Source organism: Alexandromys fortis, unplaced genomic scaffold, assembly GCF_014885135.2.
Source record: "Alexandromys fortis isolate MF-2015 unplaced genomic scaffold, M_Fortis_MF-2015_v1.1 scaffold_50, whole genome shotgun sequence".
NCBI lineage: Eukaryota > Metazoa > Chordata > Mammalia > Rodentia > Cricetidae > Alexandromys > Alexandromys fortis.
In genome coordinates, this window is record NW_026067932.1 from 2,165,341 (window position 1) to 2,182,466 (window position 17,126).

The following is a 17,126-nucleotide window of genomic DNA, read 5'->3' on the forward strand; positions in this document are numbered from 1 at the left end:
GCCCCCCCCCCCCCCCCCCCCCCGGGCATTTTACATCCCCCAGAAGCAAAGCTTAGCATGTCTGGACTCTGAGCTTTTCCCATGCCCCAAGATTTCCCCTCTACTCCACTGTATCTAGTCACTGCTGGGTTCTGTGTCTTGTTCTGCAAGAGGATGTTGGGCAGGGGAGGGTGGGAGACAGTAAACTTACATTCCCTGCTGATTACAATTTGGCAGTGTGCTTTAAAGGTCGACAGGCCTGTGAGTGGCTACAGTTCAACCCTTTTCCAGTGTGTGCAAAGCCACCATTGTTAACCACCTCGGTTTTAGATGGGGCTTTAAATGCTTTCACCATTACAAACAATGAAGGGGAGTCCCCACTGTCCCCATTATGGAATCTCCATTCACCAGAGGTTACCATGAACTACCAGTATCTATTATATTTAGCTTTAAATGTATTTTAATTTGTTGTCAGTGTTTTTATCTATTGCAAACCATTCCAACATGCATAGACTTAGAAAAAGAAATGTACCAGCCTAAAACATTTCTGTGAGCTGGGGGATGTCACTGTCTGGGCCAAATCCGCTGACTTCAGCTGGGCTCATTTGTGTCGCCTCACAGGGTCACCAAAGCGGGTAGGCTAGCTGCCCTCTGCAGTGGGCTCGCCCACCCCTCTTCACCTGGCGGTGCCAGCAAGAGTCACACAATGAGAAGGTAAGCCCACACTGTCCACGCCTGCATTTCTGCTGCTGACATTCTGTTGCCTAGAGCCCTAGTCACGTGACCAGTTTAGAGCCAGTGTCATCGAAAGACGTGGAGCAAGGAGAATAACTGGTCCCCTGTGTGCACAAAATTCTAGATTCAATACTCTGCACCATATTGCTGGGGATGGGGGATGGGGGTGGGATGGGGGCAGGGGCAGGAAGCCTACCTTCTCTTTGGCGACGTGAAGATTTGGATTTCTATGCTACTTCGCCCCACTGGGCTTCCGTAGCCCATTGAAAATGGGTGTTGGAGTGTGCACACTCCATACTCCAGTCATTCCGAGACAGCAGGAAGGCGTCCTCATCTATTGCTGGGCTTCCCTGGACACTAGAGTTCTGACTGAGGAGCGAGGGATCACCCGCTGTTGTGGAATGCTGTGGTCATTTCTGCCTTGAAATCAAAGCAGCCGTGACTACCCATGTTTGACTGTCATAGGACTGGCCCACTGACAGTCCCTCGTGGGAGTGAGGCTCCCAGAATGTTGGAGGGAGTCGCTTGTTGGTTCCTGGCCGCCCTGCTAGCTTAGACTCGAAATAACCACACAAAAACTGTATTAATTAAATCACTGCTTGGCCCGTTATCTCTAGCTTCTTATTGGCTAACCCTTATATTTTTTAAAATCCATTTCCATTAATCTGTGTATCGCCACGTGGCTGTGGCTTACTGGCTAAAGTTTCAGCATGTCTGACTCTGGTGGTGGCTCCATGGAGTCTCTCTGACTCCGACTTCTTCCTCCCAGCATACAGTCTAGCTTTCCCCACCTACTTCTGTTCTTCCCTGCCATAGGCTCAAAGCAATTCTTTATTCATTCACCAATAAAAGCAACCTCCGACACCAATAGAAGCTGCACCTGCCCCCCCTTCCTGAGAACATGTAAGCAGTTGACAGTAGTTGGAGGGGAGAGACTATTGGGTGGTAGAGTTGTCAGCTGTGAGTTGCCCGTGTCCCTGTAAGTAACTCCTCACTGCTGTTCCATTGTTCCTTGTAAGTGGCTCCAGTAAAACCCTCATTGTACCAGGGTAGATTTGGGTGCCGTGGTTTCTTTGGGCTGTCACGGATGTGCTGTCTGAGGAGAATCGACATGTGCTCATCTCTCAGGAAAAGGCAATGCCGTGCTCTTGAGATGCTAATCTCGTCTATGTCGATTGAGGACATGAACAGCTGACCAATAAAGATGCAGTCCCATCTCTCTTGGGCTCACTGCCAAACGAGACAGACCACTGAGGGTCTAGGCACAATGCGGTGGGATCAAGTTTACACCCGAGTACTGAGTCAGTGGGAACAGAGAAATGACCCCCTCTGCATTGCTCCTCGGGACACTGGAGGCCTGAAGAGCAACAAGCTCCATCACTCGGGCAAGTCCCTCCGCCTTCTTGGGTAGGTTTATTCACCTTTGCACAGTAACTGGCCTACAGGTGTCAAGACCTTCCTGAGGTAAAAAGATATTCTGTGCCTACGATGGATTCTGTCACAGGTTATGCCTGGATTTTTTGTTTTTGTTTTTGTTTTTGTTTTCTAACATTCTTTACCCAGCCAGGGACTGAAAAATGTCAGGCCAAGGCCTCTCCTCCTTCTGGGACTTGGGGCAGCAGGGAGTATGTGGTTCTTCCGTTCATCCCTAGGGACACAAAAAGCAAGGCAGTGTGATCTGCTGGCACAAGGTGGAGCATGGTTAGAATCTGGGTGGGAGTCTGGTCGAACGCTTGGCTCCCATTAAATGAATCCCTACAGTCATGGCACAAATTCTTGCTGGTTACACAGCATTCCAAGTGACTGGAAATCCAGAGATAAATAAGACATAGTCTCTGCCCATCAGGATCCCAGCCCGTCGGGATGGCAGACACAACAGCCAGCAACTATGACACTCTTTGGCCTGCACAGGAAAGGGAACAATTAAATTGGCCGCAGAGGAGGTGAACCCTTGTAAGCCCTGCCCAAGCTAGTGCGATGGTCCCCTTAGGGGATCTTATGAGACACAAGATTTCCATTTCATGTATTTGACATCCAGCTTGACAAATGGCATGCCTGCCAGCTGTCTGCAAGATGCATATGCCTCCGGAACGCTATCTCAAAGCCATTAGGAAGTAAACACATTGACAAATCCCATCCTGTTCCGCACCTCAAGACAGCAATGGCATGTTCAGCCACGGCAGAAGCAGGATCAGCCTTCAAGGTATCAGGCAAATTTGAGGGCGCTTTTCTCTTTCACCCCTCTCTTTTTCTCCTCCAACATTTGCCCAAACTCCAATTAGATGTTGCTGCCTGCCAGGCGTGTCTTGTTTAAGTCTTTGAACTCTAAACAGCTGAGAGGAGCAAGGATGTCTGTCTCGGCATTTACTGTTCTTATAGGAAAAGGAAAGTCTCTCAAAGACACAGTTCAGCGAGCCAATTAAACCTCGCCTGTGCTTTGTTAAACTCGCACAAAACATATGGCCACGATTCCCATAGCTATTGTTCATCCCAGGCATCAGCTATGAAACCCAGGTTGGAGTGCTCAGGGAGAAGAAAACAGATCCAGCATCTTGGCAATAGGCGTGTGTCTCCGTTTCGTTTTCATATTTTATCTCTAGCCAGTGCTGCTTTGGGCGTCACACTGCATTCTTGGTGGAAAATGTGAAATACGGGTTGGACTTCACGAAATAATTACTCTTCGTGCTCTTGGTGACACTCAGCACCCCAGTTTCTAGGAGACAATGGGTGTTGTGAGGGCCTTGCTGTGCCAGTGTCTCTGAGGTGACTTAGCTCATTGCTCACCCCTGGGATGAGGCTGGATGCCTCCTCATGGCTACAGATGGAAGCAGATGGCAGTGAACTTGAGTCTCTGGAACACGCCTGGACCAAGGATGAGGCATCTGCTTAGGAGATATTTCTTTGAAGAAACATATGCAGGAGAAAGTGATTTGTTTCCATTTAAGGGCACAGATTTCTTCCTGGATGAATATTAGAAATTGGTAGAAACTTCCTTCAGAAAAAAATACATATAAGGCACTTGCACACTCATGTGCACACACACAGACATGGACCTCCGTTGACATGGAATTTTGAGGGAATTTTCAGTTACATCTGACTCTGACTCCCAAGAACCCCACGTATTCACATGATCCCTGGTCCTGCAGCGCCAAACTCTTCTACCAAGAATATTTTTGGTTTTAGGTGCTATTGGGAGGCCTCGTGTTCAGTGGACTTGGAGCTCTTTGTACTGAATTACACACGAGTACAAATCAGGATGAAGGTACTGGAATGAAGGTAGAGTCATTTGTCTAAGTCCAGGTCTTTATATAACTGATCACAGACCTTTTCCCTTGTGGGAGTCTGGCCTGAAAGTTCTCCCGGACCCACCTATTGGCAAAGAAGAATTTGCAGCCATGCCGTGTGTGGCAGTCTCTGCCCCTGAAGGACTTCTGGCCTTCACCTCATCTCTTTAGAGCCAGGGCTCCTCAGAGAGGGGGGAATGAGTGTCTTATGCATCGCACACTGAGAATGGTTGGTTTCATGGGGGAGATCAGAGAAAACAGAGCCCCCGTTTACTTCACATACTAGGAATTGTCCCTAACAATATCTTTTTGTGTGGCCATCTGCCTGAATCTCATTTCTGCCGGCTTCTGGAAGCAGTTATTTTCCACCCAGGGACTATGCTCCCTGCTGGTGTTTTGCTGAGGGAGTGGACCCTTTCTTTGGCTGTCTGTCGTCAAGACCTTCTTTTGTCACTCGATACTGCCATCTCCTGCTTTCCGACGGAAATCTGATGCTAATGGCTATAAATAAAACCTCCCAACGCACCCTTTCTGAAAGTGTGAATGACAAAATATACCAGTCAGCCAGGGTAAGATCTTCCCGGGGCACAGACGGAGTAAGACTGTTCATTGATGAGGAACGGAGGAGCTGGTGTTTTGGAGGACATCACCTATGTGTAAATATGCTTATGTTTCCCTGGCTCATCAGACCCAAATAATCACACAAAAACTATATCGACTGCAACACTGCTTGGCTGACGTCTTAGGCATATTCCTAGCTAGCTCTTACATCTTAAATTAACCCATTTCTCTTCATCTGTAGATCACCACAAGGCTGTGGCCTACTGGTAAGGTTCTGGCATCTTTCTCCTTCAGCAATAACATGGCATCTCCGACTCCACCTTTTTTCCTCCCTATGCCTTCCCCCCACCAGTTCTATTCTGCCCTGTCACTGGTCAAAGCAGCTTCTTTGTTAACCAGCGGTAATCAAACATACTCAGAATACAGAAAGGAATTCCACATCACCTGTGGGTTTCCTGGGAGTCAGAAAGGAGGACGAGGCAGGTTTTAGACTCTGCAAAGATTGGATGGTCCTTTGCAGTTAGTCAGTTCCTACAGCTAAAAAGGATGAAGCATAGCTTAGCCATCCCCGCTTTCCCAGAGCAGGGGGTTTAAGTTCAACACTGTCAGGCCTCATTTCTGTCCGAAATGAGTGTCACGGTGGTCACAGCGGCTAGTGAAATGGATTTGATCGCATACCTCCTGAGGACTGCTTACGTGTGTGCAGTTCCTGGGGATCTGAAGGAGATCACACACTGACACCAAATGGTGACAGGCAGTGTATCCTGAATAAGGCTGTGGTTTTTTTCCAGGCTGCTGTAGTAGGGAGGAATCTTGTTAACAAGGGAAGGCTCAAGGAAAAGTATCTTAGAGCTTTGTGGGGAAAAAAGTGAGCAAAGGAACTATCGTGGCGTCTTCTGGAAAAGCGTGGAGATGTGTCTTAGAACGGGTCAAGGAGTAGGTTGTTTTCACGGTGATTAGCGGACTGTTCTTTTTTTTTTTTTTAATTACAGTGTGAACACAATAAAGGATCTTACTCTTTTGGTTTGGCACGTGTTTGTACCGATCATGGAATTAGCGTATCCAACGCCTGACACTTTGTTTTTCTTTAATTGTCATTGTTCTCGGGGGAACACAAGATAAAGTTGACAGTGTTAAAAGTCAGACTTTTGTTTTTAACTTTTAAGGCCTGGTGTAGTGTGGGTGCCATTTGTCCCTAAGGGTTCTTTGGTGGGTAACTTTGTCCTCACTGTAGTGATGTGGGAGATGGAGTCTTTAAGGGGTGGGGGATTTAGTGGAAGGTTGTTAGGACTTTGAGAGCTCTTCACTCAAAAGAAATTATGAACCTTCTAGTGGGATCCTGGGTTAGCTCTTTAGAGTGAGAGTCGTTATAGGATCAAGAGTGACCCCTAAATTTATCTCTGTATTGATTTCCTGTTTGGATGTGGTCTTTCCCATACACAGACTCCCCTGCCATGAAGCCCAACTCTGCCAATAGGCCCTCACCAGAGACAAATCAATGAAGTCACCCAATCTTGGACTTTCTGTCTCGAAAGCTGCAGTCTAAACAAACTCCTTTCATTATGAAGCTGGCCTTCTTTAGATATTTCATTGCCTTAATGACTAAATATAAGAGCCTAAAACAAATTTGAAAGAAAAAAATCAGTTCTGTAAGATTTGAATATGAGACAAATCAGAATCGTGGCATTTTGAAGGCCTGTTTTCTAACAGACACTTGTCTCCTTATTTAGTCTGGGAATGAAATCATCAGTAATGCCAAATCGAATGAAGGGAAACAGCTCTTCTGCCATTCTACATGGAATGATTTTCAGTTTGGGTCAATCATTCAGCTTACACTTGTTCACTTCCTGAGCAACTTCAGGGGCCTGGGCAGGAACTTTGTGATATGGTACTCGATGCAACAACAGTCCAAAGATGCTCCCTGGGATGAGCTCCCTGCTCTGGAGAAAGCATGACATAACAAAGAGACTGTGAGAGCCAGGGAGGAGAAGAACTACTTCAAAGTGCCAGAGAAAGCCTGGCAAGAAGGGAACTTGAAGCCAAGCAGCGGCCAGCACTCAGGAGGCAGAGGCAGGAGGAGCTCTGTGAGTTCAAGGCCAACCTGATCTGTGGAGCCAATTCCAGGACAGCCAGGGCTACACAGAGAAACCCTCTTGAGGCCAAGGGTAACCTTTGGTGCATTTATGAGGAAACACATCAAGCAGTATTTTTCTACAAAACCTTTCAAATACATAGAAGAGTAGAACGGTATAGCTCCTGCGTAGAAATGAAAAGAGTTGTTCATGGACCATGTATCCCACACACCCGAGGCATACCACACACCCGGGGCATCCCACACACACCCAGAGCGTCCCACACACTCGATGCATCCTACACACTCAGCATCCCACATACCCAGAGCGTCCCCTGCACCCAGAGAGTCCCACACACCCAGAGCTTAATGCCAAAGGAAACCTGAAGTAATACAATGAATGGCATGGCACTAACAGATAGAGATCTGATAAAAACTCCCAGAAAAGAGCAAGCTCACTGAGCAGAAGAGTAATAGAGATGGCTCTTGAACTGGGGTGTGGCAGAAGTCTGGGATAAGTGAAAATGCTCAGAAAGGGTTAGTAGAAGTTAGGCCCGAGGAACATTGCCTACAGCCCCACTATTTAAGAGTCTGAAGGAGGTGTGGGTCACAAGTCACAATCTAGTGAGTCCAAGGTTAAATCTGTCTCAAAACCATAATAATGTTAGCAGACGGAAGAGGAAGGCAAGGTTCGGCCCAGCGTGAAGATACATGCTGGAAACACCTGTATGGAGCTGGCTTGCCCCTCCCCTGACAAAAAGAAAAGGAAAAAAAAAAAAACAAACTATCTCGAATAAGGTAGGGCAGGTCCACTGGTTTGGATCACACCTTCCAGATCACAAATGCAAGAGAAGAAATCGCAAAACTTTCAGATAGCCGTGTGCACCTGCTACCCACGGTGGAAACGGGCGCTCCTTCCCACGCTTACTTACCGCTTTCGATGACACCACTCGTTCATACCTGGGAAATATTTGTTCCTCAGACACACTGAGGTAGAGAGCACCCAGCCTTGGAGTGCACTGGGAAAACTGGTAGCTCACTGCTCCCAAAAATAGCCAAGACTTTTTAAAGGTGGTGGATAGTATTCAAGTGATATTTCAGTAATATTAATTTATTCTCCTCCCCCCTGCCAATTCATCTTCACCCATGTAACACGTCACGTTGCAGAGCACTTGCAGAGAGACATATGGTTCTGTGAATCTTCCACCCCTCCTTTAGTGACGGATAAACCTGTGCGTTTTCTACTCTGTGACTCTGATATCCTTGCAAATTTCCTCCTTGGCTTTTTCTACTCTGCATTCAATCTAAGCCATCACTGTCACTTGTTCTGCAGCCAGCGGACTCTCTCTCTCGGGTCGTCATCAGCGGTCAGGCGTGGCGCACATACTTCAAGCAGAAAGGAACTGGGGTTTCCCCATCAAAAGATGTCCATGCCAGCAAAGTTGCCTGCGGCTCTAGGCATTTCCTGTCTATTCCCATTCCTATCATGTCTTTACTTACTGTCTTCTTGTTTGCATTCTCATTTGTTCTCCTGGTGCCTCTGCCACTGAGCCCCAATATAAGTGAACTTGACTTTCGTCTTCCCTGTGTGTATTTGTGTTTCTGGTGCAGTGTCCATTAAATCTCCGCTTCAGCAATGTATCCTAGTTAGGACTGGTACCAAATCCCACAGTGCTCCAGTCCATGGCATTTGGAAACCTTTAGAGGCTTTTTCCTTTTTGTAGTGATAGTTGTCACCCTGCATGTGGGGTATTGAGGCGACAGAATCTAGGGCTATCATATATTATAGATAACTGTACATGATAAAGAGATGACCTATCTTCAGTGTTGGTGACACCATATATTAGCTACTGTGTTGGTCCTTTCTAACCAGCTCCACTTGACGAAATAACTTAAGAAAGGAAAGGTTTATTTCAGCTCATGGTTTCAGGGACACAGCCCTTCATGGGGGGACATGTGTCCTGGTGGCCATCTGTGGCAGTGGAGCCTGGAGCAACAACCCTTCATATCACGGTAGAGCAGAAAGCAGAGAATAGACCAGAGGTAGACCTAGATTCTAATCTTCAAGGCATGTCCCCAGTGACTTATTGCCTGCTTGAGGGCCATGTCACAAAGGTTCCATGACTTCCCCAAACAGTGCCCCAGCTGAGGACTAAGTCCTCCAACACACGGACACTGGAGGGGCATTTCACATTCAAATCGTCACCATGGCCACAGCTTCAGGAAAGTACATTGCCGTGCACCGCGCCCCTGTCTGCGCTCGGTGCGCTATTACCCAGTTCGTGAGCTTCAGGCAAGGGACCTGGAGGTTAAAATACACAAACACACACAGACAGAGAGACAGAGACACGGGTCATCTTTGAATACCCCAAGAATGCCCCTTTATTGTGTGCAGGGGTAGATTATATCGAGATAGCCACGCCCCAGCCAAACCCACCAGAAACCACTCTCCTGCCATCAGGAACTCCTGAAGGTCTCGCACTCAGAGCAGCTGTAGGCACTCAGATCAGGGGATTACAAGAAATTCAGGATCTGGGGTCTCACTGCTCCCAACAGTACATATTGGTAATATTCAGCTTCTAAAATACTACCCATGCCGGCATTCATTTACTACTTTTCTGGACCCATATTTTGATTCCATATCCTTTGGAGTTTGGTGGGAATATCAGCCTATCATAAGCTTTCTCTTCTGAACCACAAAGGTCTAAACAATCACCATGGAGACTCCTCGGCATGCACATTATAAAAGCAAAGCATCAGAGTTTGGAGACTCATAAACATACTCTGTTTTATATAAAAATGTCTGTCCCCTAGCAAGAACGGTACCCATGACTCCAGCCAGCCATCTCTTTGCTGGTTCCAAAATCAAGCATAAAAACAAGGCTCAATTGGCATTTCCCCCTCTGCATATAGGCTCAGTGAAGGGTGTTCTGGTGTCTTCAGACTCTATCTAACCTAATCCAGAGTCTGCCATACAGTCCTGATTACAAGTCTTCATGAAAGAATAAAACCACGAACACATGTAGGTGATGCCGTCCTTCCAGCTCTCAACACAGAGAAACCACATGGCCTTCACTCTCCCAGAACTCACAGGAACTCTTAGTAGTTATCTCGAGCAGCACTAGGACATAGCCAGTTAGCTAAATTCCTGTCTTTGCAGGAATGAAGTGTGTGTGTGTGTGTGTGTGTGTGTGTGTGTGTGTGTGTGTGTGTGTGTAAAAACCAAACATATACACAGGGTTTATCTGTATAGCCTTGGCTGTCCTGGAACTTGCTTTGTAGACCAGGCTGGCCTCGAACTCAGAGATCCTCCCGCCTCTGCCTTCCAAGTGCTGGGATTAAAGGCATGCACCAGCACCGCCCGGCTTTAGGAGTGAAACGTCCCTGTACAATGAGTAACAGAGGGGCAGGGGTGCAGGGGAAAAGATGAGTTGTCACAGGACTCCTGCTAGGCACGCCTGGTCTTTGGGAGGGATTCTAAGCAAGCATGAGTGTCCTCTCATAACAAGGACTCACCAACTTCCCTTGACAGGCCGCTAAATGCAGAGTAAGTCTCAGCGGTTCTGCCTTTATCCTGTGCCCATCTCCTTGACTCTGGGTCAGAGTCCTGCTGAATTTGCCACCTAGGCATGTTAAATCACTAAGGGGTAACTGTCTAAAACCGGGTGACACTGGTTGATTGGTTTTGAATGACCTCACCCCCTTTCAAAGCTGCAAGTCCAAGTGATTTTAGTACCATTTTTACAACATCCTGTTCCAGACGCCACCCCCACCCCCAAAGTGACCCAAAATCTCCAGTCCTGCAGTCACTTTAATTCCAGAAACGCTGGAACCTCATAGGCTGATCACCCCAGAGGGGATGGCAGGAGTAATTACCCGAGAAGGAGAGCTGGATCTGCCTGCATACCCAGGAGGGACCAGTCCTCTCATGGGAACTGGATTTGTCCCTCAACTTCAATAAGAACTTCCCTGAAGCTACTTTTCAGAACCAGAGCTTAGGTAATAATGAGATGTGCCCCAGTTTGACGGAGTCTGCTTAGTTATACCCCTTCTCATCCTCACCCCCTTTCTTCCTCTACTTAGAAAAGCTCTTATCTGTACCCCAAAGATGGGGTCAGTTATTCAGTCTCCATCTTTGTGACATGGCCTTACTGCTAAAATCCCTCCATCTTTTTCTTTCTTTGGGAGGATAAGTATGTGTATATAGTATCTGTGCAGAAGGGAATATCTGTTTACATATGTGTGTTTGGGAGGCCAGAGGCTGAGGTTAGGTGTCTTCCTTGACCACTGTTCACCTTATATATTGAGATATGGTCTCTTGGTTGAACCCAGAACTCACTGATTTGGCTAGTCTAGCTAGGCGCCTTGCTCTGGGGATCCCCCATGCCTTCTTCCAAGTTCTGGGGTTATAAGCAGGCTACTACACCCGACTGGCATTTCTATTAGTGCTGGAGATTCGAACTCTGGTCCTCATATTTGTATGCCAAGCACTGTACCCACTAATCCATCTCTCCAGCCACCTCCCACTCCTTCGTCTGCTTCCCTGGAGACAGTAGCTGGAGGTCATCCTTGTGGTCAAGGACTCCAGTTACAGCTTAATCCTCTGATATTCTTAGGAGTCAGGGCTTGAACCCTGTTTGCCTTTACTTTACAGACTGGAGAATCTGATGCCCAGGAGGAGTTAACCGCGGTCTGAGTTGGTTTTTGTAACCCCTGCCATGCTCTCAGGAGGGCACCCCAGAGACTCTATCAGCAGCATGAGTACAGGCCACAGGTCACATTTTCACATCCTCATGTCTTCCCAACACAGTGTGTGTGTGTGTGTGTGTGTGTGTGTGTGTGTGTGTAGGTATGTGTGTGTGTGTGTGTGTGTATACCACCATCAGGTCATGTGACACAGTGGAGTAGAGAGGAGCTGCAGTTGGTTGTCCCAGGGGATTTAGGATTAGTAAACAGTCAAGATCACGTGTCTGAGCAAATGTGGGGGCAGGTGCAGCCTGGGGTTCTGACCACAGGACTTGTCTCAAGGCTATAGGAAAAGTGCTCTATTGGTGACCTTGAATAGACAGCTCTTTGCATGAGAGGGTATAGGAGAAGCCGGCAGCATGTTTCTGAGAAAGGGTTCTGCTCCGCCTCACCCCCCACCCCACCCCACCCCACCGCCATGAGCGGATCCCACATCCCACCACTAGCAATACTGTTTTTATTGACAAATGGTTTAATTTCCCCTTCTCCTACTATTCTAGGGAAGATACAGTGACGACACCTCAGCGTGCGAGCCAAGGAGTGTTGTGGCTTTTGCCAGCCGGCCACACACAATGTCCTCCTCCTCCAAGGAACCTTCTTTGCCCTCTGTCTCCACTCTAAGCCCTCTCTTTTGTCCCCGTGGAGCCCATGCCAAAGCTATTTCCAAAGTGAAATGTCATTTGCCTCCTCTACCCCTGGAGGAATAATCCTCCTGCCCTTTAGACACGTCTGCCGCCGCATCCTGCTTTCCACACAGCTAATCTCATTAAGCCAGCAACAGGATTGGGAAATGGCCTATCTTCCGAATTTGTTAATTCCAGCAAAGATTATCTAAGGTCGCTGTTGGTCAATCTAAAGTTTGGGTTCCTAAGAAAAAGCCAGAGGATTCTCCTCCTAGCTCCATGAACAGCTTCCCACCGAGGGTGCCCTCCCCAGAAACTGCAGGGCACTAATATTCCCTAAGCCACCGAACAGGCCAACTTGCCCTTTGCAAACTGTCTTGTGCAAATCAGCCTCTTTTGCTTTCCTTCCCTTTGCCTGACGTTGAAAATTCTACAGAAAGGGCACACCTGCCTGTTTATGATATTAAATGCCAGAGTCGTCTAAACCAGGAACAGGGAATGACAAGAGAAAAAGAAAGACCCACTAGGTCATGAAGCCTTTTAGTTAGTAACCTTCCTTCTAATTTACAGAACTCAGAATATCGGTGATTTTTCAGATAACACCAGAATGTGCATCAAAGAAATGGGCCACTGTAGGGGTGAAGTTGTGCCTAGCCATCTGTAAAATGCTACTTTGAATTTACAGTATAAGTTTTCCCCTTACTGTTGTTTGTGAGTTTGCCCTGGACAGGAATCTACCATCTTCAGCTTGCTACTTTGTTGCCGGTAGAGGTTCTTTAGTCTCCTGTTGCTCCTTTTCTCAATTCCCCGGTTTTCTCCGGTGGCAGCAGAAACAGGCTTCTCACAGTTAGAGCCCCAGTGTTTAGGACTCACAGTGGGTGCCTGCAAACGTGCCCGAGTGGAATTTCCGAGCACAGGCGAAACTTGGCTCTTCCTCCCTCCCCCTGTCCAGACCGTTAGCCTGTGGCAGAGGAAAGACGGATGGCATAATTTACTCTCTCCCCGTCGGCAGATCTTAGTCAGGATGGTCCTGTATAATAACAGAGATCAACATGAAAACAGGAAACCGAAGTTTAACAACATGCATGTATAGTTAATAGGGAAAGGGGGGTAAGTGTCGGCTGCATTGCCTGTGGACTGCTGACTGCCATCCATTCCTAGAACAGAGATGGGAGGGTGAGGGGCTCTGCTGAATCCTGGCAGGATGCTCAGGACACACATGAATGTCCCGTGTGCGGGCCTGCGCCATCCCTTCTCCGCTGTGCTGTGTTTCTAAGGACTTAGTCTCATTTCCTTCTTGGTGCAAATGAAGAGCCCTTGGTAGATGGAGATTCCTCCTACAGAAGGCTTTCTTCCCATGTGTTCTCAGCTTCTGCGGCTGCAGCTTCCTACATCCAATTCAAAATGCTCCTCACACCAAAGAGCCACTTTTGGGATGGCCTATTCCAGACTCCCACAGCCGTACTTTGCAGTAGCAGGTTCTGGGTTCTAAACCTCTGGTATCTCACATCAAGCCGTCGGCGTTTCTTCTTTTCAGCTCATGGCATGGTTTCGGAGCCTATATTTCTCTGGCTTCTGTAAATGTCCTTGCTCTCAGTTGGTTCACTTAGTCTTTTAGCAAACACATTTTTCTTAGTGTCTCCAGTGGACCATACAAGGTATACTTAGGTATACAAACAACAAAAGCAAGTATTTAAAAAAAACAAAAACAAAAACAGGCCCTGTCCTAATAGAGCTTACAATCTACTCTAAAATTGTCACTATAGAAAATGATCAGAAGCAAGTTATGAAGCCTGGAGAGATGGCTCAGTGGTTAAGAGCACTGGCTGCACTTCCAGAGGTCCCAGGTTCAATTCCCAACACCCACATGGCAGCTCACATCCATCTGTAGCTCCAGTTCCAGGGGATCCAATGTTCTCTTCTGATCTCTGGGGTACTACATACATATATGTACGTGCATACATACATGTAGGCAAAACACTCACATATGTAAAATAAAAAATAAATATAAGGAAGCAAGCTATGGGAGCATCCTGAAAGGAGTGTTTCTCAGGGAGGGGGTCACAGGCTGCAGATCTGGATTCTGAATTCCTTTTGTCTGTTTTCCATTTTGGTGGCTCAGCTGGATGCTTATTTAATCTGTTGGTATTACTTGAGTTTTACCATCTCCAGCTCCCCGAGTCCTTACAGACTTGGTTCAGCTGCTCATACCAGTGTACTAACTGAAAAGGAAAATTCCACATTAAAGACCTCAAATAACTAAGAACAGAAAGTATTGGGGGGGGGCATACTTTCTGTGTAATTCTCTTGTCACCATTCCACCCACACAATAGTATAATAACTGTTGTGTCCCATGTTCACATTGCATTGGTTATCAACATGACTATTAACAGTTATTAAATCTTGAGATGATTTAACATATAAGGGAGCATGTGTGTAGGTTTTTTTGCAAACACTATCCAGTGCCGACAGGGAAAGTCCTAGAACCAATTCCCTGTGCCTAGCAACAGATGACTGTACACATTAAAATCAAAATTTCGAATGTGGGTTTGTTTTGCTTCCACAGTTTAATGTCTACAATTCTATATAGAAGACTGAAGATGAATATATGAAACCTGTTTATTGCACCATTGCTTGTAGAGCAAGCTGGAAACAGAAAAATACACAGTATGAGAATCCATGGTGCTGTTGACTCAAATGTGATTCGTCTCTTGTAATCTTTTCAAGGGAGCACATGCGCAATAAACTAATTTAGTCAACGAACATTGAAAGAACGCAAGTTCAAAACTCATAGCTCTACTTAACGATTTATATTTCTGAGCTTATTGTTAAATATCTCAAGCACTGCCAACCACGGAACAGACACAAGGTTAATTAATTACTATCAATCAACATGAAATGATATAGGAAATGTATTGTTTATTAGAATCATCATTATAAAATAGAATATATCATAACACCATAACCGCTTATGTTTAAATTTATATAAATCTTAAATTTATATAAATTTATACAGTAGTTCATATCAGACTAAATTTCCCATTAATAATAATAAAGCATATTATATATATATGTATGCCTAAATATGCGGAGTTCTAAAGACAGATTCAAAAGCAGGCATGAACTGAATGGGGGCATAATTGCACTTTAACCCCTCTCCCCCGCAGACATTCACACATCTGCAGGAAGCAGGTTTCCTCTGCTAAGGAACTCTGAGGGAATTCGTCCAGAAGGTTGGTCCAGTGAAGAAGGAGAGCCCAGATGTATATACAAAATCTTGGCAGAAGTTTTAGGTGGGAACGTCCAGGGCAAAATTCCAAAGATCACAGCAGCTGGAATGCCAAGCGGAGCTCTCAGCAGCTGCTCGGCACAGGGGAGAGTCTGGAGTTAACATCCTACCAACTCAGAAGAGCTTGACCGGCATCTCGAGAATTCCGTCTGTAACACACACGCGGCATGGCTTAGCTATACCAGGGCATTCCTGGAGGATGAGCTGTGTCACAGGACTGGGGCAAAATTAAACAGGACCAGCTGAGCGAGGCTTAGAAAACCGCCTCCATTGCATTCGGGTTATCCACAAGAAACTTAACTTCCAGGGGCATAAAACCAGTCTCGGTTAAAGCAGTGATTCTCAACCTTCCTAATGCTGCAACCCCTTAATACAGTTCCTCAGGTTGTGCTGACCGCCCCCAACCATAGATCATTTTTGTTGTGGCTTCATAACTGTAGTTTTGCTACTGTCATGAACCATAATGTAAATATCTGATATGCAGGATAGCTGACATACAAGCCCAAGGGAGTCCCGGCCCCCAAGTTGAGAACTACCGCGTTAGAGGGCAATACCATACGTTCTGGTTTCTACAATGTCTAGCGTACAACCAGAATTACCAGATGTGCAAAGAAGTAATAACGTGTGGCCGGAACACAGAAAATGACTCATCTCAGCAAATAAAGAGGCCCCCATGAAGCAGGCACGTGTTAGAATCAGCAAAAACAGAATTTAAAATGACATCTAAATTTTACCAGAACAGATGAATATAATGTAGGGATTGCAGGAAAAATAGAAAAACTCTTTCGGAAAAAAATGGAAATTTTAGAACCAACATACAGTGTTACAACTGAAAAAATAAAATATCTGAAATTAAAAAAAAAACATATAATTGAAAACATGGTAGGTGAGAATTCCAAAACATTGGTTTGGAAAAGACAGACGAAAAGATTGGGATATTTGAGAAGTAGTCACTAAGAAAAAAAAAAACATCAAATTGATGAGAACAAATGAGAGAAATGAACAGAGCTTCAATTACCTAAAGAAAAATATCCATAAACATGCACTATTTGTAGAGAAGAGAGAATTGATGAGGCTAGAGATATTTAAAGAGATTTGGTTGAATAACTTTCTAAATTTGATTACTAATTAGGTAATTATTATTAGAAAAAATAATGATCTTTAAATCTATGAAAACAAGAAAAACAAAAAAAAGAAGAAAACTCCTGTGTGGAAATACTCTTACCAAATGACTGAGAACGACCATTGAAGAAAAAAAACTTGTAACAGATAAATAAAAAGGCACCCATATAGGAGACAGAGAATAAGGTTGCCAAAGATTTTCATCAGAAATAACTAACGGAACAGACAGGCAAGGGTTGGGCGTGGGGTATCCGGTGTCCTCTGTGACCTCAGGGTTAGGAAGTTTGGAATCCGGCTCTCAAGGTCATTCTTGGCTCCACAGCAAGGTTAAACCCAGCCTGAGCTGCACGAGATCCTGTCACAAAGAAAAAGATCTCAGTCTGTCCTCCCAGTGACACAACGTCCCCCCCCCCTTTTTTTTCCTTTGTTTTTTTGAGATAGGGTTCCTCTGCGTAGCTGTTCCTCTGTAGACCAGGCTGGTCTCAGACTCAGAGATCTGCCTGCTTCTGCCCCGCAAGTGCTGGGATTGAGGGTGTGACCCACAATTCCCTGCAACATCCCTCCTTTTATAAGAGGCTTGCCGTGTAGCCTAGGAGTACCTGAAACCTGAGATCCTCCTGCTATAGTCTCTCAAATACTGGTTTTATAGTCAGGTAGCTTCTTCTTAATTCATTCCAAGTCTTTGAAATTCTACTAAAGTGGGCCACTAATTGAGA